The sequence below is a fragment of the Hemicordylus capensis genome, chromosome 2 (assembly GCF_027244095.1).
Source record: "Hemicordylus capensis ecotype Gifberg chromosome 2, rHemCap1.1.pri, whole genome shotgun sequence".
Taxonomy (NCBI): Eukaryota; Metazoa; Chordata; class Lepidosauria; order Squamata; family Cordylidae; genus Hemicordylus; species Hemicordylus capensis.
The window spans coordinates 182033100-182061028 of NC_069658.1; the positions used below are offsets into that span (position 1 = coordinate 182033100).

At 45.5% G+C, this 27929-nt stretch overlaps 1 protein-coding gene and 1 long non-coding RNA gene across 4 annotated transcripts in view; one reads left to right on the forward strand and one right to left on the reverse strand.

Annotated features, from left to right (window-relative positions):
* Positions 1-27929, reverse strand: part of MRPL4 (mitochondrial ribosomal protein L4) — a 57461-nt gene that overhangs the window by 18101 nt on the left and 11431 nt on the right. The window lies entirely within an intron of this gene.
* Positions 1817-6987, forward strand: LOC128342184 (uncharacterized). The gene is made up of 3 exons (XR_008314821.1): positions 1817-3006; positions 4735-4952; positions 5080-6987. It is a non-coding gene; the product is annotated as an uncharacterized LOC128342184 (long non-coding RNA).

The window sequence follows — 27929 nt, forward strand, 5'->3', positions numbered from 1 at the left end:
AGGTATATAACAGGGCCTCCGAACCAGTTTGTGCACATCCCTACCATTGATAGATTTCTCCATTAATTTGTCTAATCCCCTTTTAAAGCCATCCAAACTTATGGCCATCATCACATCCTGTGGCAAAAGGTTCCTCAGGCTAATTATGTGCTGTGTGAAGAAGTACTTCCTTTTATCTGTCCCAAATTTCCTACCAATCACTTTCATTGGATGGCCCCTGTTTTTAGTGTTGTGAGAGAGGGAGAAAAGCTTCTCTCTATCCAGTCTCTCCACACATAATTTTATAGACCTCTATCATGTCTCCCATTAATCAGCTTTTTTCTAAACGAAAAAGGCCCAAATGCTGGAGCCTTTCCTCATAAGAAAAGTGCCCTAGCCATTTGATTTCGCTCTTCTGCACCTTTTCCAGTTCTATAATACTCTTGTTTAGATGCAGTGATGAGGACTGGACATAGTGTTCCAAATGTGGCCACCGCTTAGACTTATAAAAGGGCATTATCATTTTAGCAGTTTTATTTTCAGTCCCCTTCTTAATGACCCCTAGCATGGAATTTGCTTTTTCCCCACAACTGCTGCCTCCTAAGTTGACATTTTCATTGAGCTGTATAGCCAAGATCCCGACAACCACAAGATTAGTCACCAATAGCTCAGCCCCACTTGGTGAATATGTGAAGTTGAGCTTTTCTGCCTCAGAGTGAATCACCTCACACTTATTTACATTGCTACTTCGTTGACCACTCTCCTGGTTTGGAGAACTCTTTCTGGAGCTCCTCACAATCCATTTTGGATTTCAACACCCTGAATAGTTTAGTGTCATCTGCAGATTTGTCCACCTTGTTGCTTATCCCAATTTCTTGATCATTTATGAGCGAACTAAAAAGCACTGGATCCAGTGTCTTCTTCATCATCATCATCATCATCATTATTATTATTATTATTATTATTATTATTACATTTATATCCAGCTCTTCCTCCAAGGAGCCCAGAGAGCGGTGTACTACATACTTGGGTTTCTCCTCACAACAACCCTGTGAAGTAGGTTAGGCTGAGAGAGAAGTGACTGGCCCAAAGTCACCCAGCTAGTTTTATGGCTGAATGGGGATTTGAACTTGGTTCTCTCCTGTCCTAGTCCAGCACTCTAACCACTACACCATGCTGGCTCCATGTCCATTTTTATCTACCTCTTGTTTCCTGCCTAAGCAGTTCCTCATCTTGCTCCTTCACTCTAATTCTAATCCTTCCTTTGGAGTCCTTAAGAGAGGCTAAAACCTTTAAACTCCAGGTCAGTCCTTGAGACTTGGCAACCATATGTGGGGTAGGAGGGCAGGCAATTGGGAGATGGAGACCTAATGGGAAGAAAATGTTCTTGTCTGAACAATCTAAAATTATTGGAAATTGTAAATAAAGCACAGCAGAGTCTACCTTTATCCTTTGAGGTGAATAATGTGTGCTTTCAGCTTCTCTTCAAGCTTTATTACTTTTGAAGGACCACCTCATTGATTTCATCATTTGGAGCTGACCATTCTGATCATCCTCAATTGCTGGGAAGTTTTATTGGAGAGAAAGGAGAAGTCATTATTACTTGCTAACTGAGCAAAGAGACACCTTTTAAAGTGGTGATTCTCTTATATTTAGCAGGAGGAGAGCAACCAATCCAACCCTATCCAACCCCAGCACAGCATCCCTCCAGTGACTCTTGCTGGTATCTGCCTTACATTTCTTTTTTTATTGTGAGCCATTTGGGGACAAGGAACCATCTTATTTATGTATAATTTCTTTTTCTATGTAAACCGCTTTGAAAACTTTGGTTGAGGAGTGGTATATTTATTTATTTTATTTATTACATTTTATATCCCGCTCTTCCTCCAAGGAGCCCAGAGCGGTGTACTACATACTTAGGTTTCTCCTCACAACAACCCTGTGAAGTAGGTTAGGCTGAGAGAGAAGTGACTGGCCCAGAGCCACCCAGCAAGTATTTGGCTGAATGGGGATTTGAACTCGGGTCTCCCCGGTCCTAGTCCAGAACTCTAGCCACTACACCACGCTGGCTCCTAAATATTCATAGTAGTCGTATTTTTATTTATATCCCACAGTTTATCCCTCCAAGGACCTCAGGGCAACATACTTGGGTTGCCCTCTTTTATCCTCACAGCAACCTTGTGAGAGATAGTGACTGCTCCTACGTTAGTGACTCCCACTGAGCTTCATGGGTCTCTAGAGTCCCAGTCCAACGTATGGTTGTTTGTATGCAGGGTTTGAAACAATTCAAAAGCACCTGCTTGCCAGAGATGGAAGTAAGATGAGTGTACAAACATCACAAGCAGCGATGGCGCTTTCCAGCGCTTTCCAGATTACCTGCTACAACAGGGGTAAAATGCTTCGGCTTGGCAGGATCGTATTGAAAATGATCCCCAGAATCTCAATTCCTACAACAGGAAAATACAGCTACTTTTTTTGCAACGCATATGCAACATTGTTGCACTATATTACAAAGATAAAATCCGAAATAAGGCATCGGATTCGGAAATGTGGACGGCACCTTGCTGACCGCACAAGGACCGAGGTGTCACAACACAGGAAGTACGGAAGCACACTTAGTAGATACGTAGTGACATTGTTGTAGCTTTTAATCTGGAAAGTGCCTCAGACAACCTGAAAAACTGGAAGCACAATGGTCCAGGCAGTCTTCTTGGTTATTCTTAAAGGAAACAGCAGAGGGCAGTCCAGACATTTGTTTATTCCCAAGCAAAAAGTTTCCTAGAAGGCATTTTCCCCCCTTTTGCTCCTTCAATGGTTGGTAAAACAAGAAGAAAAAAACATAAACCCACTTCTTATTTTTGCTTAATGCTTTCTTATGAAACCACAGTTCACCGATTCTAATCTCACCATAAACCTGTGAAGTAACCTGTGAAACCTGTGAAGTAAGAGACAGTGAACCAAGGCAAGCCAGGTGAACAGCTATTCAAATGAACTGGCAAGAGATCAGAAAATAACCTCTGAACTGAAGTAAGACTAGCTGCTATGAGAAATAGAGCTTTTTCAGTGGTAGCACTCCTTTGAAGGAGAAATACAAGGGTAAAAATAAGAGTAATGAACGGGACAATAAATAGAAATCTGCCAAGGCCAGCTTGTTCTTCACTGCATCGCAACTGAAAAGAAGCTGCCTGAGTCCTTTAGATTACAAACATGTGACTCCATAACATAAATGAACCAAGGGCACTGGGGAGCTTTCTGTTTTCCAGTTTGGAAACCAGAATTCAGTGACACAGCGACTTCTTAGTTAATAATTCCTAACAAAGTTCATGTGATTTTCTCTTCCACAGTCATCTGGCCATTTGACCTGAACAAGAATGTTCAAATTATCATACGTTGATTAGGACAAGGCAAGCGGAAATGCAGAAGAAAAGCTATTTTATTATATTATAGTATTTAATTGAGTAAACAGGTTAATCAGTTTTCAGACATTGGCTAAAAAGCTGTTCTGATTAACTGGGCAACAGATTTTTCAAAAATATTATTTTTTTATTCAAGTATTTCTACAGGCAGCAAGCCCTATCTTTAAAAAAAAAAAAGATATTCCTTCTTTCTTGCAGGATGGAATGCCTCTTCTGATGTCTCCTATGCTACATAGGAGAGGAGAGCTGGTCTTGTGGTAGCAAGCATGACTTGTCCCCTTAGCTAAGCAGGGTCCGCCCTTGTTTCATATGAATGGGAGACTAGAAATGTGAGCACTGTCAGATATCCCCCTCAGGGGATGGAGCTGCTCTGGGAAGAGCAGAAGGTTCCAAGTTCCCTCCCTGGCTTCTCCAAGATAGGGCTGAGAGATACTCCTGCCTGCAACATTGGAGAAGCTGCTGCCAGTCTGGGTAGACAGTACTGAGCTAGATAGACCAATGGTCTGACTCAGTATATGGCAGCTTCCTATGTTCCTATGTGTGCATCAGCATCTAAAATCAAAGAACATTTGCTTTTTCAACAGAATGATTGTATTTATTCATATGCAAATTTAACTAGGAACATAGGAAACTGCCATATACTGAGTCAGACCATTGGTCTATCTAGCTCAGTATTGTCTTCACAGACTGGCAGCGGCTTCTCCAAGGTTGCAGGCAGGAATCTTTCTCAGCCCTATCTTGGAAAAGCCAGGGAGGGAACTTGAAACCTTCTTTTCTTCCCAGAGTGGCTTCATCCCCTGAGGGGAATATCTTGCAGTGCTCACACATCAAGTCTCCCATTCAGATGCAACCAGGGCAGACCCTGCTTAGCTATGGGGACAAGTCTTGCTTGCTTCCACAAGACCAGCTCTCCTCTCTCAGTTAATTGATCAATCAACTAAAACACATTTAATCCCGTAAGAGCTTTTTAACTGGGTGACAGCTCTAATTATTATTATAATTGTGCAGTATTTCATTATCAGAGTTCTTTCCTTCCCCCACCAGGAGATCTTACCTGGCAGAGATAAAACCAAAGGGATCATGATTTTAATTGTAATGCAGATCCCCGCCTCCAATTTGTGAATATGGGTTACTGAAACATGTAATGCTGGAAGCAGACAGTTTTAATTCTATAGAAGGTAGTTATTTAATTGGAATCATCTGCTTATGTGTGTTCCTGTTCTGTGTGTGTGTTCTGTTATGTGTGTTCCAGGCCTTAAAGATGGTAGGATTGTAAACTTATTAAACATGTTTTAGCTGATTAATCAAATAATTATTCTTCTCACTTTCAATAAACTAGCAGTCTGGTCTATGCCCTGAAAACGTACTCCTGTTCAAAGATGCCTCCAAGAAAGATGTAGTGTTCTCAATGTTGACCAAACTGGAGCAGAGAATTCAGCTCTTTTCCACCCATCAGCATGAAAAGGCTCTTCTCTGCTTCCCAGACTCCGACACATCCAAAGTCTCCTTTCTTTCTTAGCATTACCAGCCCCATGGAAAAGCCGGGTCTGGGAAAAGGTTAGTCCGGTGTCTCCTTGAGTTATTTCTGCCTGTGAAAAATGCTGAGAAGCTGGCAGAGATGAGAGAGCACAAACTGCTAATTTTAGCTGCTGGTTTTGAAGGAGGTTGTTCTGTTTCTCTGCAGGCCAGACATCTGCAGCAGAGGGACACTAATTTCTTCCCAGCACTCTCCTGCGCTCTGTGTTTGCCCTTCTCTCTGACAGACCCTCGGAGTGAGGAAGATAATGAAGAGCATCGAGAGGGGTGGAGCTGGGGAGCCCGGGTTCTTTGAACCCCTTCGCTCAGTTATAGCTACACCCCTGAGCCCAGCGTCAAAAGGGGAGCTTATAGATGGTGGAACTACATGGAGATGTCTAATCTGACATGTGCTAAGGGCCAAACCAGACATGATAATAGAAGTTTTGCAACTGGAACTACTGGTGGTTCTTTTTTTTTCCCCCTTAAAGAAAGCGGCAGTGGGAGCGACCGAATTTGAACTGGGGCTGTGGTGCGCAAAGTGGGGGAGAGGGGGGTCTAACCCTTTCCCTCCATGCTGGTCCACATCCAAATTGACCCTCACAGCTGTGTGGTATGTGTGTACTCTCACAAATGGTACTTCTATGCTTCCTCTCCACGGCTAATAGCTCTGTCTGTGTGCCTTCCTGCTGCTGTTTTTGAGAGAGAAAACACTGGAGGGTTCTCATAATGGAACTCTTATGTAACATGTCATAGGAACATAGGAAGCTGCCATATACTGAGTCAGACCATTGGTCTGTCTAGCTCAGTATTGTCTTCAAAGACTGGCAGCAACTTCTCCAAGGTTGCAGGCAGGAATCTCTCTCAGCCCTATCTTGGAGAAGCCAGGGAAGGAACTTGGGGCCTAGATGCTCTTCCCAGAGCAGCTCCATCCCCTGAGGGGAATATCTTACAGTGCTCACACTTCTAGTCTCCCTTTCAAATGCAACCAGGGCAGACCCTGCTTAGCTAAGGGGACAAGTTATGATTGCTACCACAAGACCAGTTCTCCTCTCCTAGCTCTCCTTGGCCCAAATGTCATTTGGGCCAAGCTAGTTGTTGTTTAAACCTGTCAGTGCTGCCTGTCAGTAACAGGTGGGCTTAAATATTCAAACATGAAGTGACTGGAAGTAGACCTTTTAAGTCCCAAAACATCTAGGAGGAGCCTGATTCAACATGGGTGTGTGTGATGCATGATGAGAAAGGGTTAATGCTTTGCCCCCAACCTAGGGTTGCCATGTACCCTGGAATTTAGGGTAGCCCCCAGAGTTTGGCTCCTCCACCCAGCTGCTAAATTCCACCAAGATTTACACGGATTTCAAATGTGCTGCCCGGATTGCTGCCCGGATTGAGCAGAGAAGGAAGGGAAAATAAACAAATCTGTCAAATAAATAAAAAATGCAAATTAGTTGCCACATAATATGCAAATTAGGTCACCTGGATTTGGGAAGATTGAATATGGCAACCCTACCCCCAAAATTGTTTTTACACCAAAAATCTCTCCCTTGAAGCAGCTATTTGCTGCTGAAGCAACTATTTGTGGAAATAGCCTCTTGAGGGGCAAATAGCTATTTTGGGGGAGGGGGAAAATGTGTTTTTTTAAAACCCATGTTCCTGCTTCATCCTTCATCAACACATAAACCCTTGCCCCCACACCCCCGGGGCTTTTTTGAGCCTTAAAAGGACCTGAGAGAATAGACTGGCTTAAGAGAGGAGGTTTATCTGACACCAAAGAGGAAATCAACTGCACTGTAGATGTCAACCACTGGACATTCTGGTGATTAATGGGGATTGTAATTGTTGGGATTTATGTGTATATACATTGTCTTTGTTCTTGCCGCTGATATATGTATATCTGTGTATAGGCTTGGGGTAGAGTTTAGAATGTTTGCATCAGTCATCTGTAGACTGATTGGTCAGTTTGTAATTCTTACTGAATCTTTCAGACCGTTATTTTTCTGTTAGGATGACCTTTCACTCAGTAGGACTATTGTTTATAATCTTGGTTATAGTTAATAAACCTTAGTAACTTGGTTCAATAAACTTAACAAGCCTTGATTTCCACTCTGTTACACTCCGCTACAGTTATCAGGAGCTGGCGGGGGGGAAACCTAGGGGACTCTCAACCCCCACCCATATGTTTCACATGTAAATACTTTTCAGGAGCACTTGTATATCTGGCAAGCTCACTACTACTACACAAGTAGAAGATGGGGGGTGTCACTTTAAGGGCGGGGGAGGGTGCACACCCCTCCCCTCGCTTTTCCCCTGCCAGCACTCAGTGTCCATAAAAGCCTTTGGGGTGGCAGTGTACCTCCCTGCTGCCCCTTTCCTCCTCTTCGGCCAGAAGTGGCCGGAAGTACCGTGTGCACATCACATGCGCACGTCAGACATGCACACAATGTGCGCACGTGCACCCGGTATTTCCAGCCACTTCCAGCTGAAGAGGAGGAAGGGGCGTCAGGGAGGTACATCCCCCACCTCCCTTAAAGTGACACCCCCACCCCCTCAAGCCACCCCCACCTGGTTCTGTGCGCATCCCTACTCCTGGCAACCACAGAGCCCTATGGTTCTCTTTGGTAGAATACAGGAGGGGTTTACCATTGCCATCTCTCATGCAGTATGAGATCATGCCTTTCAGCATCTTTCCTATATTGCTGCTGCCCAATATGGGAAACATACCAGTGGGAATTCAAACCAGCAACCTCATGCTTGCTAGGCAAGTCATTTCCCCACTGCGCCATTATGGTAGCATTAATTGTCTCTCTTTCTAAGCAGGGTCTGCCTTGGTTTGCATTTTATAAATCAAATAAATACATTTGGATAGAGGCTACACATGAGCACCATAAAATATTCCCTTTAGGGATGGGACCACAGCTCACTGGAAGAGCATGCAGAAGGTCCCAGGTTCAATCCCTGGCAGCATCTCCAGATAGGGCTGGGAGAGACTTCTGCATGAAACCTTGGAGAGCCACTATCAGTCTTTTAGACAATACTGAGCTAGATGGACCACGGGTCTGACTAGGTATAAGGTAGCTTCCTATGTTCCTAAACAATGCAATGGAACTCTACTAAGGACAGTTCCCATCATTTCATGAGCAGACATGATGGGCACAGGAATTAGTAGCAGGGGTGTAGCTATAATTGAGCAGATGGGTTCAAAGAACCCAAGCTCCTCAGGGGCCCCAGCTCCACTCCTCCCTATCTTCTTCATTATCTCTCTCATCCCAAGGGGCTGCTGGAGAGAGTGGTGAACACAAAACACATTTTAAAAAAATAAAAAATCCCCAATCCATGACTTCAGGCACTTCTCTTCCAGCTCGCTCATTTCTGCTAATAGAACTGACCTGGGAGGAAGAAAGCTCTGGGAAGGGTTCAGCTTACCTCACCTGGGGCTTTTACACACATGGCTGTTAGTTCACATCTCCTCCAGAATGGAGGGTTCGATTCCACACATCACCTGGATTTACCCCGAAGTCCCTGCAAGCTATCAGGGACCAATACATGCCCCATTCTGCTTTCCCCTGAATTACTGCTGCACATTCTAGCTTGGCCTGAATTATGTCCAGAGTTTAAAAAATCATCTATTTGCAGCAGCTTTTTCTTTCTTTTTTTAAACCAAGCTTTCTGGTATGCCCCACCGCTTCTCCTGCGATGTGTAGAGGGGCCATTGCCATTGGCTTTTTTTCGAAACTGGCACTTTCACAAGGCTAAATGAAGAGGAGTTTGACAGCTGTGTTGGGTATGGTCTGCTCTTTGAGTGATTTGCAATTGCAAGCGTGCAGGCAGGGTGGGGGGTTGTGGCAGATTGTTGACATTCTGCGGAGGGAGTCCAGAAGGGGAGGGAGAAATTCCTGAGCGAAACACAAGCCTTGCTAGTGCTGCTAGTCTTTTGGCTACTTTTAATTCATATATGAGTCTCTGGCTTCGTCTTATTGAAGCCTGTCACCATAGGAACATAGGCTTTACATATGCAGATGTTGTTGGAGGATGCCTGGAAGCTTAACAATGGAGACTACAGGTTCGGTGTAACCTGAGCCCTTCGTGTCTGAGGTGATTCCATGAGGCTGCATTTTTCTTCATCACAGAGAGAAAGCAATGATTTTGCCTTTAAACTTCCATGGCCTCTTAAATGGTCTGGAGTGGGGTGTGGGGAACATGAGGTGATGAAGGCAGTCACAAAGGCAGGTTCATGATAAAAATCAGCAAAGATTTGGGTGAGATTTTGCAGGTTCGGGTTAAACGTTCTGTTGTTTGATCCAGCTGCTTGGCAACTTTTCTTCCATAACTAGCTGTCAAACTAACAACCACAAAGGTATCTCGCCTGCTCCTCTGGGATGTGATTGGTTGTCGGAAAAACCCGGAGCAAGCTGTGGGGCTGCACACAGGAAAAAGATCTACCGGGATTGCAGAGAGGAGCCGACCCTATGTGAATGGTCCAGTTAATCCCCCCAATTAACCAGCTGTGAATCTGCTGAGAAGCAGATTTACCCCAAAGTCCCTGCAAGCTATCAGGGACCAATACATACCCCATTCTCCTCCCCCCCCCCCCGAATTATTGCTGCACATTCTAGCTTGGCCTGAGAATCTGAGAAGCAGATTCACTCTTTGGATACCCCGCGGCATGAAGCCATGTCAGGTAGTGAACTTGCCAGGATGGGTTCAAAGAACCTGGGCCCCCAGCTCCACCCCTCCCTATTTTCTTCATTATGTCCCTCCCTCCAAGGGGCCGCCAGGGAGAGGGGTGAACATGGGCCCCCTCTCCCATAGCTACGCCCCTGATCTCTGCCTGCTTTTTTACAGCTACATTGTTGCCAGGGACAGTTACACACAGCAGGCTTTACTGCAAGTTTACTGGGAAGTTTTAATGCAAACTAGTTGTCCTCCAAAACTGTCACAAATAATGGATTTTTTAACCCCAGATATAAATCGGGCTACACTCTAATGCACAGTGAAAAACCCGAATTGTGTGTGAACTGCTCCTCGATAACTCTCAGGGACTTTGAGGTAAGTCTGGCTGATATGTGGATGCAACCCCTCCATTCTGGAGGAGATGTGAGCTAAAGGGTTTTAAAAGCCCCGTGTGAAGGCAGCCCTAACAGTGTTGAAATGCCAAAATACACAGTGATGAATTGGCAGGAAACTTCACATGCTGGATTGGAGGCCCTGAAAATAAATCATTCTCCACATGCACAGAGGCATTCTTCTTGCATGTTCTGGTACCATTCTTGGTGTGGAAAAATAAGTCCCTGGAAAAAATGAATGAGTTGTGGATGATTGTGTTATATTCATATGAAACCATAGATCAATATCTTTCAAAGCACAGATAAGCAGATGTTCACTGAGGTTCCCCGAACGTTTTTAATTCAGTTCTACCCTGCTCACCAACAACACTGCTAGAAATCTCTTAATTTGAAACTCCGTGCCACTCCAATTCCTCTTGTAACTTACTGTAAATGGTCTTTCTGTTTCTTCAGACATCTAATTTTCTGAACTATTTAGCTGTTTCCCAGGCCATTCAGATTTATGAGGTGGCACCAGATTGGTCCAGGGAAATAACGGTGTATTTTTTTTATTCACAAAATTTGAAGGGACTTCCTTGTCTGGTGTCTAAGCTTGAGCCCCCTTTGTGTTCTGGGCTTAATTGAAGGAGCAGCTCACCAGGGGTTAGCCCCAGGACTTCTGCAGTGCAGAATAAGATTTTTCTCTCTCATTTATAAAATGGATTTGTCACACTTTTAAAAATAAAATACTTGAAGCAACATCAGGCAAACTGTGTGGCTATGTCTTTAAAGCTAAGTTTTTACCAGTTTTGTTTGTAAAATTTGTTTGTAGAATTGTATCAACCTTAAATCAGCAGCAATAAAATCCCTGTTTGTAACGTCATTCTTGCATTACATAGCCTTTTGGCACTCTTGTTTACATTTTTTCTTCAGCACCCATGTATACATATTTGCCAGCTGAGGATAACACTTTATAAATCTGACATTGTGGGCTCCACCACTCTTCCAAAGCTTATCCTGTGCTAAATCTGTGAGTCTTTACAGTGCCACAGGACCCGTTTGTTTATGCTGCAAGATCACCCATCTCAAGTTTGCCATTTTAAAAAGTTGTCCTAAAAAAACCCCACTGCCATCCAGACTAAATGACTCCTGAGTATCTATATAATTAATTCTCCAAGATTGGGAATGCGTGGGGACGCATGGCAACCTCTCGCGAGAGTGGCGGCACCATTCGTGAATGTTCCAGGCTTTTGGCACAGAGGAGGCATTAGGAGGTGGGCAGCCAGCCAGCGGCTGAAGCCACGCTGGTGTGAGGAAGCGGCCGGCCAGCAGGCGAAGCCCCGCTGGCCTGAGGAGGCAGCTGGTGGGCGAGTTAAGCTGTGACAGCCTGGGGAGGCGGCCAGCTGGCGGGCAAAGCTGCGCCGGCCTGAGGAGGCGGCCAGCGGGAGGAGAATGGCAGGCTGGCCGGAGGTGGCTTCCAGGTGGGCAGGGGGGAGGAAAGTCAGGGAGAAGTCAGGGAGAATTAAGGGCACAGATGCTCTGTGCCCGGTCAGCTAGTTCCTTTTGAAATCAAGTAGTGCTTTAGAATAACTCCTGAGATAAAGTATCAAGTAACTGAGTCTGGATGTCAGCCACTTAAATTTCACAGCAGGAAGTAATGTAAGAGAGACGGCGCTTGACCTGCTCTTGGAGTAGCACATTCAATAGGGAAGATTATACCACAACAGTGAAAGGTCTGCTTTGCCTCCTTCCTTCAGTCAAGAGAGGGAGGAGGTCTTTGCTGTTGACCTATTAAGAGACATTCACTCCCCTAAGCTTTGCAGGGCCCAGGCCTTCCAGGAAAGGCATTTTTTAAAAAAATTGCAGCTGGGTGTTCATTGTTTCCTCACAATGTGGTGAGGCTCTGGGTTTTTTCCTTTTTCTTTCTTTCTTCTTCTCCTAAAACATGTCCAGCTGTAGCAGAATTCTTACAAGGAAAATAATTAAGATCAGGGGCATAGCGAGACCCCCAGGCGCCAGGGGACAACACACCCAGCCCCTTAAGCCATGCCCCCTGCACCTGATGTCAGACGCAGGTGGTGGGGCAACAACTCTCCCTACTACTGCCCCTGCCAGGGGCGGAGCCACCATTGGGCAAATGGGTTCAAAGAACCTGGGCTGCACCCAATCAGGGACCACACCTCGCAGCCACGACACACACACCCCCACGTCTGACGTCAGACGTGGGGGTGGTGGTTTAGCTCCTGATGGGGGGCCATGCGCCCTGTTCAGGAGTTAAATGGCTGCTGCATTCACGGCAAAAGCAGCGACAGCCCAAATCTAACTCCCAAAGGGGCCACGCGGCCCCTTCAGAAGTTAAATGGCCAGCACTGCGTTCACAGTATTTGTCCAGTGGGTGCTATGCCCATGATTAAGATATAGAAAACCTCAGTATAATCTCAGAAAATCTCAGTATATACAGTAATATATTTTGTTCAGAACAATCGTTTAGCAAGGTCCAAACAGGCCCATGTTTCACAAGTGAACGTATTTTTTAACCTGTTTTGGTTCCATAGGAACCACCAGCATTTTTAGAGATGAATCAGGGGAAAATGGGCTTTTTTGGCAGTTCCCACCATTGCCCCCTAGCCACCCACCTCCATGCCTGCCTGCCTGCCTCCATCCCTGATGCCCGCAAAGAGCCAGCTTGCCATCCACCCCCTTGCCCTGCTGGAGCTGGCAAAGCTCACATGGGCTAATGACATCACTGACCAGTGACACACACCAGGCGGTGATGTCATTAGCCCTTGTAGGCTTTGCCAGCACAAATGCAAGTGAGTGGGCAGCACCCACACAGTCTTTACAGCTTATATGGTGTGGAAATTAAGATGAGCACTTTAACTTGGAATTTCCATGCTTTTTAGAGTGGAAATGTAAAGCATCTTGTCATCGTAAACCTAAGGGTTTTGGATTAATTAATGTGAATGTTATATGTCCAAATCATGTTTACTGGGTGTCCACTAGCTGCGGACTGAGTGTCCATTTAACAACTATTAGTTTACATATTTTCTGCTTCCAGGGCTTTTAAATCAAAGCCAGCACCTTGAATTAAGACTGAACATAAAAAGTATGCCTTTTGAGCTTGTGCTGAATGTCACAGCTGGTTCTGGGATTGTGTAAAAGGGTTTCTGGATCAGAAAGTGTAACTTTTGCATGTGTTTGCATGGTTACTGGTTTAATGTGTTTGCATGGTTACTGGTTTAAAATGTATGTTGGGCATTCTCTGAAAACTATTACATTCCTCTGTTTTTAAGCACTTTGAACACTGTTCCAGGAAATAAGGGGATGCCTGCCCAAAACATGGGCAAGGGAGGGAGCTTTGAATTGGGAGACTGTAAATGTGGAGATGGGGGAAGGAAAGTGCTCCCAGAAGCAGCCAAAAAAAAAAAAAGGTGATCATGCTCTTTCGATCCAGGTATCTCTGTATGCACTCTCTGTCTTCACCCTCAGTGTGGTGAAAGCTGTTTTGAGCCCACATCGACTGCATTTGTTTTCATGGCAGTAAATACATGTTCAGGCCACATCCACAGCACTTTAGAATGTCATAGGGTTGTCTTCACCCTCTGTCTTTCCTACAGGGCTGGTTCTGACCCAACACGTTTTTGCCACCCCAGGCAGTTGCATCATCATTCAGTCCGAGATGTGTTGTCCTTACCCATCACCTCATCTGCAACCGGAGTTTTCAAACTTAGGTCCCCAAATGTTGTTGGACTACAACTCCCATCATCCCCAGCCTTTATGCAGCTTTTACGATGGGAGTTCTAGTCCAACAACAGCTGAGGACCCACATTTGAGAGCCCCTGCTCTACAACATTCCTAGGTCCTGGGGGGTGGGGACACCTCTTGCAGTGGGCATTGCCTGATTGATGCTACTAAACACACTGTTGCCCTGAGCAACGGCTTGTGCACTTGAGCTGACTCTGGCCAACGGCTAGGAGTCATCCATAGCTAGACACTTTATCCCCACATAGCTTTCAATTCACTGTTTGGGAATTGAGCAGTTAGGCCAAAACACAGCCCGGATATGCAAGTTCCTCTGCAGCTTCTGTGAGTCCATGAGGTTATGATAATAAAGTGGAATTGTGCATCTCTGTTGCTTTCCTTGGCTATGGGTGAAGGAGTCAGCGACCTCACTGCCTGGCCTGTAGTGCAGCTAAACATCTCAAAACTTCTCATTCCCTCTGAAGTGAGTTTTGTTTACAGACCCTTGGATTCCAGGGTCTTTGAATATGTGTCTCATTTTCTAAAGCAGGGATTCTCAATGTTGGGTCCACAGATGTTATTGGACTTCAACTTCCATAATCCCCAACCAAAGGCCACTGGGGCTGCGGATTATGGGAGTTGAAGTCCAATAACATCTGTGGACCCAGTGTTGAGAATCCCTGTTCTAGAGTATACTTTTGCTTCTAGGTCAATATCTTGGGGCTAAGGTTTCCAAGCACCTTCCTAAATAATGTCTGAAACTGTCTCATCAGTAATTATAAGGAGAATGTGATATTAATCTCTACACCACATTTCACGTACTTAAAGCACTTCATGCAGTGTCTCACTAATCCTTGCAACTGTCCTGTAAGATGGGGTCAGTATCACATTGCTAATGGTGAAGGCATATGAAGCAGAGATACAAGTAGCTTACCAAAGGCCACTGAGTGAGATTGTGCCTGAAGAGGTACAATTTGAACCAGGGACTTCCAATATACAGTGTATACCCTTAGCCACTACACCATACCAGCACTCACCTCAGAAACCATATCCTACATAGAAATCAGATCTTAGAAACTGTCTACATCGGAAATAAATTGCTTGGAGGTGGCAAAAAAGAACTTAAGTGTGAGAGCCATTTGCCTCTGTACAATTCTGTATTTTTCTCAGTGCTGGAAGAGCCCTTTAAGAGAGAGAGAAAGCCCTCTCTAAAGAGCTCTATGGGGAAAGCACTGGGAAGAGTTACACTGGAACATACCTCAGCACTCCATGAATGCCTTGCAAGACAGTACAGGGGTTTAAGAGGGCTCCATTTCCCTTAAAGGAACCTCAGAGGCTCTGGGCAAAGCATAGCACTGTACGGTGAGAATGGTTGCCTCGGCATGGTGCCAAGAGAAATGAGCAGAGCATTCAACTTTGGCTGAAATTTCTCACAGGCCAATAACAATTAGTGTGATATCCAAATGGTACCTGTAGTTGCACAGGTACCATGAAGACACCTGTTCTTGGCCATCATTGGCGATGACCCACACAGCTCTCCCTTATGCTATGTTCTTAACTTCCGTTGTTTGATATGACTGTTCCCCCTGATGTTTGCAACTTGAAACCTTTCCAGTTGATTTCTCCAACTTTCAAGTTGATTTCTCCAACTTGAAACCCCAGCACCAGATCATCCAATGCTAGCATTAAACATTTCTGCTAAATGTAAGTGCTGAATATTTGAGGGTGAACCTTTCTGGTGCAAGCAGCAGCATCTGTGTGCAAATGTTTTCTGAAAGATTCCCTAAATGCTTACTTCCCCCCCCCCTTTTTTTTTCTTTTTGCGTACTGGTTTGCTGCCCCAGTCAGCTGCAGTTTCAATTCTTTTATTTGTTTTTCTTCTGCCTAGTAACAATTGTGTTGTTACCTTAGCCAAACTAGCTGTCTGATAACATCACTGTTGCTAGGCAAAAGAAGGCCAGTTCTGAGCAGAAAGTGAAGCTGTGGCCCTTTGTGACTGCAGAAAGGCTCGACCTCATTCTGGAGCACTGTCAGTGCCACCAGATACCAGAGAAGTGAAGTGCAGAGATGGGGTTGTGTAGGGGAAGGGAGGGTGGGAGTGGGGTACATACCTTTTCTGTGAGTTTCTGTCATGTTCATACCCCCCAAAAAAACTTTGGGGGGGCAGGAACAAAGGAGAATTTTTCATGAAAATGTTCGCTCCCCCCACCCCAAACACACACTTTTAGATCAATCCTGGCCAAAAAAAATAAAAATAAATAAAATTGCAATCACCTCCCTCTCTGATCTGCCACTTCAGAAATATTTTCCCCCACTTCCAGATAAGATGCATACTTTGGAACTGCCACTCTTTCTTCACTCTCTTCTTACAGAGAGCCTTCACGATCTCATTTTCAAATCTTTTTTCTCTTGTGTTTTCCCATCCAGTGCCTGGGTGCTTTCCAGACTAGCTGCTCATCAACAGCAAAATGCCTCCGTTCGGGCAAGTCACATTCAAAATGTAAACAGCAGTGGGGGGCAGTCTCGCAGCAACGAACAACCTGAAAAAGCAGCAACTTTTCCACACCGGATATACGACATCCTAGCTCTATTTCACAGCGATTAAATTTGAAACAAGGCATTGGAAATGTGAACGGCACCCTGCTGTCCGCGTAGGGACTGCAGTGTCACGACGCAGGAAGTGTGGAAGCACACTTCTGAGATACGTCCTGACCCCGTTGTAGGGTCTCGTCTGGAAAGTGTCCAGTTCGTTTTCTTTTTCAGTCCACAGAATTTCCAGGTTCTTGTTGTTGCTTTGCTAAAGGTAGAGCAGTGCCTTCAAACCAAGTATGGATTGCTCTTCATGCAACTGTTCCCTCTGTTTTGAGAGGCATGGTTTATGGTTTTGAGAAATGTGCTCCGGGCTGAGCAGCAGACGGCAGCAGGCCGGCCGCAGGGAGCAGGTGGTGTCGGCGGGCCAGCCCGGCCGCCAGGAATTGACTGGTGGGCAGGAGGAGGTGGCGGGAATTGGCAGGTGGGAGGAGGTGGCAGGCTGGCGGACAGCGGGGGGGCGGGGCGGGGGGTAGCGGGCTGGGCAGTGGGAGGAGAAGCAGGCCAGTGGAGGTGCAGATGCTCTACGCCCGGCCCAGCTAGTTTGTTTTCATTGTATTAGCACTTACATGCTTTACAGGCTAATACCTTCACAATAGTTGCAGTTACACCCACCCACATACTTGCTACAGCACTACCACCTCTGAATGCTTTACAGAGTTCTGTAAAAAGACAGGATTCCTTGTCCCAAAGAAGATTGCAATCAAAATCAGGAAGTAAGACAGACAACAGTAAGTGCACGACACAAAGTAGTTTCACTGAATTTCTTGACTTCCCCTGTTAGTTCCAATGGGACTACTTTCAATCATTTCCCTCAGTCCTTCAACCGTCATTCTTATTAGTAAGATTTCCATTCTACCCTTCCACCAAGGAGCTCAGGGCAGCATACATAGGTTCTCCCTGTTTATTCTCACAACAACCCTGTGAGGTAGGTTAGCATATTGTGAGGGGTCCAAGCCTCAAGTGAGCTTCATAGTGACCTTGGAATATGGTGACGGTTTGTTTATTTCAAGTGCGGAAGACGCTCCCTTCCCAAGAAAAATCCTGTTTGATCTTTTCTATGTGATCTATTCTGGGTTTGTTCACCTGGGGCTCAGCCAGTTCCACCCATGCAGCAGCCGCCGCCTCCTCCTCCTCCTCACAAAGCCATTCTGGTGCTTTCCGCCTGTGTGAGATCATTGTCTTTGAGTGCAGAGTGTGGCCAAGAAGGGAGGAACGGGACGGGACCTTTGCAAACAGCTGGGACCACTTCACGTCTGGCGTTTGTTGACTTCACTGCTCAGCAAACACGAGATAAATCCTGGAGTGCAAATGTGCCTGAACTGTGCCAGAGACAAATGGATTCCATGTGAGCTGAGTAATGCAAGGATGTTGGGAGGGGGGAGGCCTGAGCTGCGAGCACAGACCGAGCAAGTGCTAAGGATTCTGACTTGCCTTTAATTCGACCAACTGCTGTACAAAGACATCAAATGGAATCCTCTGGCAATGCTGGCACTGCATTGCCCAAGGAAGAGTTTTCGGGGGAAACCCAAGTTCCTGCGGCATTGTTCTCTACCCTTTCACACTCTCAGAAATGGCCCCCGTTTATTCGAGCCTCCCACACATGGGGCCCACTGCCGAATGCTGGAGGCTTTCTGGCCTCCAGAAGGCGGGAGCAGAAGTCAAATAAAAAACGGTCTTGGCAAGCAGGGAGCCTACCCAGTTCCTCACCCTGTTCCTGACACTGTTGGGAGTGTAATTTCCTGCCACTAATCAGTTCCTTGTGCCTGCCGTTTATGCTTTCCACCACTCCTATCATTACTTGGGTCTCCACTGGCTGAATCGCAGAAACATCCAGACTCCAGAACTGACAAAAGGCAATACAGCACATAGTTAACATATGGAATCCGCTACCACAAGAGGTGATACTGGCCACTAGCTTAGGAGCTACATTCACAATGCCAGATAGACCTATCAATGGCTACTAGTTGTGATAGCTAAGTGGGACCTCCAGGTTCCGCTGGGATACAGCTCAATCTGAATAGCAAATGCTGGAGACAGCCAATAGGAAAGGCTAGAACCACCATGCTGTCTTTAGAAGCTTCGAGAGCATCACTCTGGCTGCAATTGAAAACGGAATGCTGGTCCAATCTAGCAAGGCCATTATTATTTGCTGTAGCAAGTAACGAGTCATTGGCTTGGATCCACAAGCCTCCAACTGTCTGTATTGAGTCACACCAAAAGTTGGATCCACGCATGTATTTCTTAGGCTAAATGGACCCTAGAAGGGGGTGGCAGAAGGGACTAGAATCCCCCTCCTCCTGCTACTACTGCCTCCTAAGATTGCCAGAGGGGCTGAGCCTCTAGGGATGATTAGGCCAAAAAAAAAAGGGGGTGGGGGAGACTGCTACTGTTGTAATAAAGGCTAAGTGATAAAAGAGGAGGAGGGCCCAGCAGCTAACTGCAGAAATTTGCTCGCTGTGGCTGGGGAGCAGAGCTTAGCTGTGAAGGGAGGTGAGTGTGGAGGAGAGCTCATGTGTGGAGAAAGAGAGAGTCACCTGAGGTTCAGCGTGGAGAGTCCAAGCTCTCTGAGCTGTGAACTTTTAGTTCATTCTCATCCTAAAATATTCAAGAACACCACATTTTCTGTACAGTTGGGATCCCTTTTGAATTTAATTTTTAACTTAACGTTGAACCCTTTACAGCCTGCTCTCACCTTTTGAAATGGAGTAGTCTTATAATCTAACTGCCCTATGATATGTATGTTCACTCAGAAGTAAGTTTACTGGAACTTATTCCTAGGTAAGCTGACATACAGCAGCTAATTAAATACATAGCTGTACTGTTAGGCCCTAAACCACCTAATGGCGCAGTGGGGAAGCAACCTGCCTAGAGAGCAGGAGGCTGTTGGTTCGAATCCCCGCTGGTATGTTTCCCAGACTATGGGAAACTCCTATATCAGGCAGCAGCGATATAGGAAGGTACTGAAAGGCATCATCTCATACTGTGAAGGAGGAGGCAATGGTAAACCACTCCTGTATTCTACCAAGAAAACCACATGACTCTGTGGTCACCAGGAGTCGACACCGACTCAACAGCACAACTGTTAGCCCCTGCTGGACAAATTGTGCTGTCTATAGATTGTAGTAGGAAAGCAGGGTAGGCCCCAACACGCACCTATAGGAGAAAAGCAAAGTAAACAAAATACAAACCCCAGAATGGGCAAAATGCAACCTGGCATTCCATTAGTAAATGAAAAGATTCTAGCTTTCTGCAAAATACTTTACTTTGTTATGCCCCTTCCTTCCTTCTCTGAAGGGAAAAATGGGTTAGCTTTATTATAAAAAGAGTATTCCTTGACTGAATTCCATAAATGGAATAATTTTCTATAATTTTCACTTTGATAATTATCTATAATTTTCACTTTGATCGATTACTGGTTTTTAGATTTTTCCTTATTATATTCTACTATGCCAGTGGTTCCCAAACTGGGAGCCTCCAGATGTTGCTGAACTACAGCACCCATCATCCCCAGCCACAATAAATTGTAGCTGGTGCTGATGGGAGTCAGCAACATCTGGAGTCTCCCAGTTTGGGAACCACTGTACTATGCAGTATGCATGATTGCGATCAACCCATATTGAATCTGATTGATTATAACCATTATTCGCCCATTAAATAAGCAGTTGTAGATATGTACCTGAAAATTAGGCAACTTTCATCATGCCCTGACCACTCTCAGCCTCTTCTCACTTTAAACATTTCTGGAGCCCTTGCTAGGCCATTTGGCATTATTTTTTTAATTTTTATTTTTGGTATATACAATTATCCCACTGCACATACAAGCATGAGTGCATGCAAACCATATTGCTGGAAATATGTCGTTTGCATATATATGCAATGAGATTCTCACCCTGCACCCTAGTGGATCAGCACATATAAACCCTTCCTCCTTTTGTCCCCTCATCTATTTCCAGAACCCAGGTATCATGACGGTCCTGTTGAGCTGGATGGTTCAACTGGCGCTTTCCAGGTTACATGCTAAAACAGTGTCACTAATGTCCACTACGTGTGCTTCCGTAATGCCTGTGTTTCAACATCACAGTCCCTGCGCTGTCAGCAAGGTACTGTTCACATTTCTGATGCCTTCTTTCGGATTTTATCCTTGCGTTTTAGTCCTACAACGTTGCATGTGCATCGCAAAAAAAAAAAAAAATAGCTGTATCTTCCCATTATAGAAGGGTTGAGCAAGCTATTTATAAAAATATAAAAATATGGTATAAAATATGTTAAACAAACAAATAAATAAATCAATATGTTTTCAAAACGATCCTGCCAAACCGAAGCATTTTACTGCTGAACAGTGTGTAATCTGGAAAGCGTCCTGATACCACTCAGGAAAGAATAACGGCATGTGCTTTCTGTCCGTCATTCAGTTTGCTGAATACATCACAGCTGCTTTCTGAGCACAACTTCTTTCCAGTACTTGAGGATGTTGGGCAACCTGGAGCCAGCTGTTTGGTTCTTCCTGGGGTCAGCTGCTCTCCGTGGCTGGGTAACATCAGCTAGGCTCTAAGTAGCTAAAAGGACTGCCAAACTAAGGGTCAAGCTAGACATGCCTTTCTTTGCATTAATACATGTATGCTCAGTGATCAACTGACTGCAGTGGCACAAATTCCTGTTTCACTCTTTATTCCCACGTATGAATAAATGCATGACAGCATCTATTAACAGAGCCATTAACAGATTGATTAACTCACAAAAGAACTGGTTATCTAGGCCAATAACCTTAACCACAAACCAAGCCTGCCGGGATCAATGTTCAATGGTTGAGGTGTATGTTTTCATGTTAAATGGTTATACCTTTGGTGGCCTTCGTGACTCACATTAAATTTTGTTCTGTATGTCCATCTTTGTACCATCTTAAGTGGCACAGTGGGGAAATGCTTGACTAACAAGCAGAAGGTTCCTGGTTCAAATCCCTGCTGGTACTATATCAGGCAGCAGCGATATAGGAAGATGCAATGGTAAACCCATCCTGTATTCTACCAAAGAAAACCACAGGGCTCTGTGGGTACCGAAATCGACTCGCCGGCACACTTTATTTACCTTACCTTTATGTCCATCTTCATGAGATTGTTTTTATTGTTGGATCTGTATTTTCAGTTTTTTAGGCCAATAAAAACTGCCATTTTGTTACAATATACAGGTGAAACACAGAAAATTAGAATATCGTGCAAAAGTCCATTAATTTCAGTAATGCAAATTAAAAGGTGAAACTGATATATGAGACAGACGCATTACATGCAAAGCGAGATAAGTCAAGCCTTAATTTGTTATAATTGTGATGATCATGGCGTACAGCTGAGGAGAACCCCAAATCCACAATCTCAGAAAATTAGAATATTACATGGAACCAAGAAGACAAGGATTGAAGAATAGAACAATATCGGACCTCTGAAAAGTATACAGTGTACTGTGCTTGACTAGCCAGCAAACTCGCTTGACCTGACCCCATAGAGAATCTATGGGGCATTGCCAAGAGAAGGATGAGAGACATGAGACCAAACAATGCAGAATTGCTGAAGGCTGCTAATGAAGCATCCTGGTCTTCCATAATACCTCATCAGTGCCACAGGCTGATAACATCCATGCCACGCCGCATTGAGGCAGTAATTGCTGCAAAAGGGGCCCAAACCAATTACTGAATACATATGCATGCTTATACTTTTCAGAGGTCCAATATTGTTCTATTCTTCAATCCTTGTCTTCTTGGTTCCATGTAATATTCTAATTTTCTGAGATTATGGATTTGGGGTTTTCATGAGCTGTATGCCATGATCATCACAATTATAACAAATTAAGGCTTGACTTATCTCGCTTTGCATGTAATGCGTCTGTCTCATATATCAGTTTCACCTTTTAATTTGCATTACTGAAATTAATGGACTTTTGCATGATATTCTAATTTTCCGAGTTTCACCTGTATTTTCTCTTGCACACTAGCAGTTGGCATACTGCCTCTCAACGTGGAAGTTTATTCTTTCTCAGATTAATAGTGTTAGTGACCATCACCACATCCTGTGCCAGTCTGTAAGTTGCAAATGCCTGGTATGAAGAAATGCACTGAGACATCTGTGTGAGAGTGCAAAATAGGAACATAGGAACATAGGAAACTGCCATATACTGAGTCAGACCATTGGTCTATCTAGCTCAGTATTGTCTTCACAGACTGGCAGCAACTTCTCCAAGGTTGCGGGCAGGAATCTCTCTCAGCCCTTTCTTGGAGAAGCCAGGGAGGGAACTTTGAACCTTCTGCTCTTCCCAGAGCAGCTCCATCCCCTGAGGGGAATATCTTGCAGTGCTCACACATCAGGTCTCCCATTCATATGCAACCAGGGCAGACCCTGCTTAGCTATGGGGACAAGTCATGCTTGCTACCACAAGACCAGCTCTCCTCTCCTTGCTTTGGGTAGCGATGGGGAGGGGCCCCCTAAGGGTTGCTCACACCTGGAAATTGTAACTGAGAGAAATACATGAGTCACAGGGCAGTCCAAGCTTTCAGGGTCAGTTCACTGGGGTCAGCTCAGCGGTGCAAGCAGCCAAATGGTCATCTCAGGGAGCAATATGCTGCGGGATCCCCGTGAAGCAGAACATGATCCAAAGGTGATCACTCTGTGTGTTGTTCCATCTTGATGAGTAATGCAAGGAGAGGGACATGCTAATAACACCACCTTTATTGTAGATTTAACACATGGACACGCCATTACAGAGGCAAAGACCCTGAGGAAGCCAGTAACCCTGGGCAACTTCACAAGACTAGCACCAAGTCTGGTTGGTGCAATTTGCTGGTTCCCAACAAGCGCACACTCCCAGAGTGATCCCTTTCCTGTTGTGCTGTTGGCAAACATGTCAATATCAGGCTCTTGAGCAGCACTTCCCTTGGGAACCTGACATCTGTGACCCACCTCATATCTTAGGGAAGTGCTGCTTGGGAACCCGACACGGGTGGGTTGCCAATACGCAAAAGGGGCAGATCAGATTTACCACCCGTCGTGCAAAGCCGCCCTAAGTCTCTAGAGCGTGTGACGAGATGGTTGACAGGGACGATGCAGAAGCTGAGTTAATGTGAGTTGATTAGGTATCTGGTTTCAGATGATATGTGGAATCAGATGGCGGAAGCCGGGGCACATAACCAGACTTTGCAGAATGTTATCAGTGCTTTTGAACTGGTTGACCTGTCCATCACATACCAGTATTACTTCAAATGACCACTTCAAAAAGGTGCCTTTCCCTCACATTCTGCAACTGTAAGGTGTCGGGTGGGTGTGTGTGTGTGCGCGCGCGCTGAATTGGGACCCACAGCAACCACCCTTTGGTTCTTATCTCTTGCACCACCAGGATAGCTTAGAAGGGGAGGGACTAGCTGACCCAAGTCTTGGTTCTCCAGAGCCTCACATCCCACAGGACCAGGAAGGAAAACTGCAGTCAGTCACTCCGGAGGAACCAGGTGTCTTGGGGGACTAATAGGGCACGGCACCCAACTTGAGGTTCTCCAGGTGTTGTTGGACTACAGCTCTGATCAGCCCTAGCCATAATTGATTGTGGCTGGAGGGGATGGGAATTGCAGTTCAATGACAGTTGGAGAACCTCAGCTGGGAGTTATTCACACATGGCTTCATACTGCGGGGTAAATGTTGAGTGAAGCCACTTCGAATCACACTTGCAGCAGTGAGGGAAGCAGCCCCTCCCCTCTGCTCTTGGTTTTTGTTTTTCCAAGTTCAAATGGCATACCTCCATGTTTTCCTTCTAGCCAATGCGGGTGGGGAGCGAGAGATTTCTAAAGAGCTATATCTGCATTTCTAAAGAGAGTATCCCTTAGAATCATGCTAATGATTCTATCTCAGTGCCCCTCCCTGTTTGCTATGTTTTCAGAAAACATAGCTTAAAACCAGCATTTTAAAAACCCAGAAATACATCAAGATAAGCTAGAATCTGCAAGACAAAGCCCAATTTGTGTGTGGAGTGTGTCCAAAGATCTTGAAGGGACTTTGGGGTAAGTTTGGCTGGTATGTGAACACACACTCTCTCTTCTGAAGGAGATTTGGGGCAGAAGCCCTGTCTGTAAAGCCTCCTGGCCACCCCTGAAATAGGCGCTAGGGCTGGATAAAATGCCCTCCCCCATTTTTGCTGATATTTTCATTGAGGGGGGAAACTGGGGGGGGGTAATGGGGACCACAAAAGTGGGTTGACTTTGCGGGGGGCTTACCCAAGGCAGCAGAGGGGTCATGGCAGTGTTCTTATTTAAACTAGTGGCTGCTGCTGTTCCACTTGCCTCCCAGTCATTTTACTGCCTGGGGTGCAACATCATTTCTGCAACTGCTCTGCTGCCTTAGGTAAGCCCCCACCCCTCAAACTTTAACAACATTATGTAACTTAAATTCCTCCATGAAAGTGAGAGTGGTTTCTAAACCCTACCTGCCCTCCTGTCAACAGCCAGAATGCTAGTAAGTGGGAGAAATCAAGACTTGACCCACAGTCTAAAGAACTCTCCTAAGCTCTCCTCCCCAATCTGAGAAATCTCTCCCGCAGTGTCATCACGCAGACTGCCTCACCTGGCCTGCTCTGGCCTTTTACCTCTGGCTCTTTTAGTCTTGGTCTGCCTGCCCAAGAACCGGCCTGCCAGCGGCAACCTGTCTTGGAGCTTGGCCAAGGCCCAACAGTGACATTGCAAAGAAGCATTTAGTCAGGGGTGCAGACAGAGGGAAAACTTGAGGAGCAGTTCCTCACTTAAAGTTCTCCGAGGTGAGGTGGGGTGGGGGAAAGATGGGATATTGAGTTTGTGGGGAGCTTGACACATCAGACTCTGTGGCTGCTTCACTTTGGAAATTCCCTCTCTGCCATCAGTGCAAACATGCCTTCTTAATTCCTGAATTAATTTCGGCAAGTTTCCAGTATGGTCATGTTGAACTGGGAAGAGCCAGCCATGGATGGCACTGAGTGGCTAACCCCGCTGCACCACCAAGACACCTCCTCCCTCTTGTCCCAGGAGAAATAAGTTGTTCTTAAAGTGTTTGTGGCCACCTAATGGCACAGCGGGGAAATGACTTGATTATCAAGCCAGGGGTTGCCAGTTCGAATCCCCGCTGGTATGTTTCCCAGACTATTTGAAACACCTATATCAGGCAGCAGCAATATAGGAAGATGCTGAAAGGCATCATCTCATACTGTGTGGGAGATGGCAATGGTAAACCGTTCCTGTATTCTACCAAAGAAAACCACAGGGCTCTGTGGGCGCCAGGAATCGACACCAACCCGACGGCACACTTTACCTTTAAAGTGTTTGTAGCTTTTAAAAGATAAGGTAAAGAAGAAATGTATACATGAATTGATGTGGAAATGCTGCTTTATTTATTTGGTAGATGAAAAGCTTCAAATGGGTTATTGTATTTATAGCTAGCTGTTCCTCCAAGGGGCTCAGAGTGGCTTACATCTCATTCCAGTGCTCTTCCATCTAGGCTGTTTACCCAGCCACACCTGCTGAATTTCAACAAAAGAGCTGCATCACCTGCCATCAGGCCAGAAGCAAGACAAAGAACCAGCATTCAACTTACTGGTAGGAGAGCTGGCCTAATGGGAGGAGAGCTGGTCTTGTGGTGGCAAGCATGGCTTGTCCCCTTACCTAAGCAAGGTGCGCCCTGGTTGTATATGAATGGGAGACTGCATGTGTGAGCTCTGTCAGATATTCCCCTTAAGGGCTGGAGCCTCTCTGGGAAAAGCATCTACTAAGTTCCAAGTTCCCTCCCTGGCATCTCCAAGATAGGGCTGAGAGAGACTCCTGCCTGCTGCAACCTTGGAGAAGCCGCTGCCAGTCTGCATAGACAATACAGAGCGAGATGGACCAATGGTCCGATTCAGTATATGGCAGCTTCCTATGTTGCTATGTCTATCAATCAGATCGCAAATCCAGACTGACACAATATCCTACTGTGACTCATCTTTAAAGAATACACTGTTCCTTACTTTCAGTGTTCAAGAAGGTTGCTACACCAGAGATCCATAACATAAGCTGCCAGTCCATTGTGCAAGTAGATAGCTCACGTGGGTGAAAAGTAGCCATGTGTTTTGTAAAGGTAATGTACAAAATGGCTTGTAGATGCGTGGAGAAGCACAGAGGCTAAGGAGCTTCTGTTCCATCATCTGAAACTTTCATCATGTACCAACGCCGATGGTATCTCCTCCTCAGATGATAATAAGACCATGCCTTTAACACACACCCCACACACAGACAGGACAGCTGCTGGGATAGGGGACTCAAACTGTGGCCCCCAGCTGTGGATTACAATTCCCATCATCCCCAGTCACACTAGTCAATAGCCAGGGATGATGGGAGTTGTAGGCCAATATCTGCAGGAGGGCCACATGTTGAGACACCTGTGTGAGGTTCAGTGCTCTCAATGGGTTTCAATTAAAAGGAAAAAAATCTGACAAGGAAACATTTGAGTACTTTATGAACCTGCTCAGAGAAATTGCATGGCTGAGACTTCAGTGCCCTTGCCAGTTTGTTCGAGGTCACTGCCATGCAGTTTTCACGAGATGGTTCACAAAGTAGGCAAGCAGTCCCTTGAGAAAGATGAACTACAGTCAAAGGGAACACCAACCCTAGCAGCTGTCCTGCATAGAGCCCTATTTACAAATTATCTTCAACTTTCATACAATCTGTGTACAGTGCACACATATACAGACTGGTATGCATGGATATTATTCACACATTATGTTCAACTAGTAGCTGAGGCCCATCGTTGACCAAACAGTTATTTTGCTTAGATTACACTGCTAGGGACAGTTCAAGAAGTGAAATCCAGGGGGCCCTCTAGTAGGGGTAGGCAACCATGGCTCTCCAGCTGTTTGTTGAACCACAACTCTCATAATCCCCAATCACAATTTATTGTGGTCAAGGAAGATGGGAGCTGTAGTTCAAAATGGCTAGAGAGCCAAGGTTGCCTATGCCTGCCCTCTAATATCACCAGGCGGTAGTGGGGAATGTCTCCAGAAACTGCGATATTGGAGTGGTTGGTAAAGGTAAAGTGTGCCGTCGAGTCAGTGTCGACTTCTGATGACCACAGAGACCTGGGTTGTCTTTGGTAGAATACAGGAGGGGTTTACCATTGCCTCCTCCCACGCAGTATGAGATGATGATGCCTTTCAGCATCTTTCTTATATCACTGCTGCCTGATATAAGTGTTTCCCATAGTCTGGAAAACATACTAGAGGGGATTCGAACCGGCAAACTCTGGCTTGATAATCAAGTCATTTCCCCACTGTGCCACTAGGTGGCTCAGTGGAGTGGTTGACCCAACCCAAAAAATGGGGTTAGGTTATTTAGCTAAACAATCCATTAGTGCGGTGAGAGTGGATGGAGCAGCCTGTGTGCAGAGAGTGGCTATTTAAACTTTAAACCTCCCCATGTGTCAGCTGAGAAGCTTGGGGAGGTGTAAAGTTTAAATAGCCACTCTTCCTGCTTCTCAGCTGATGCATAGGGAGGTTTAAAGAAGCAGCACAAGAGGGAAGAGTGGATGGAGCAGTCTGTGCCTCTCACGCCACTTCTTTAAATCTCCCCAATGCGCCAGCTGAGGAGAGAGTGGCTACTTAAGCCGTATACCAATTT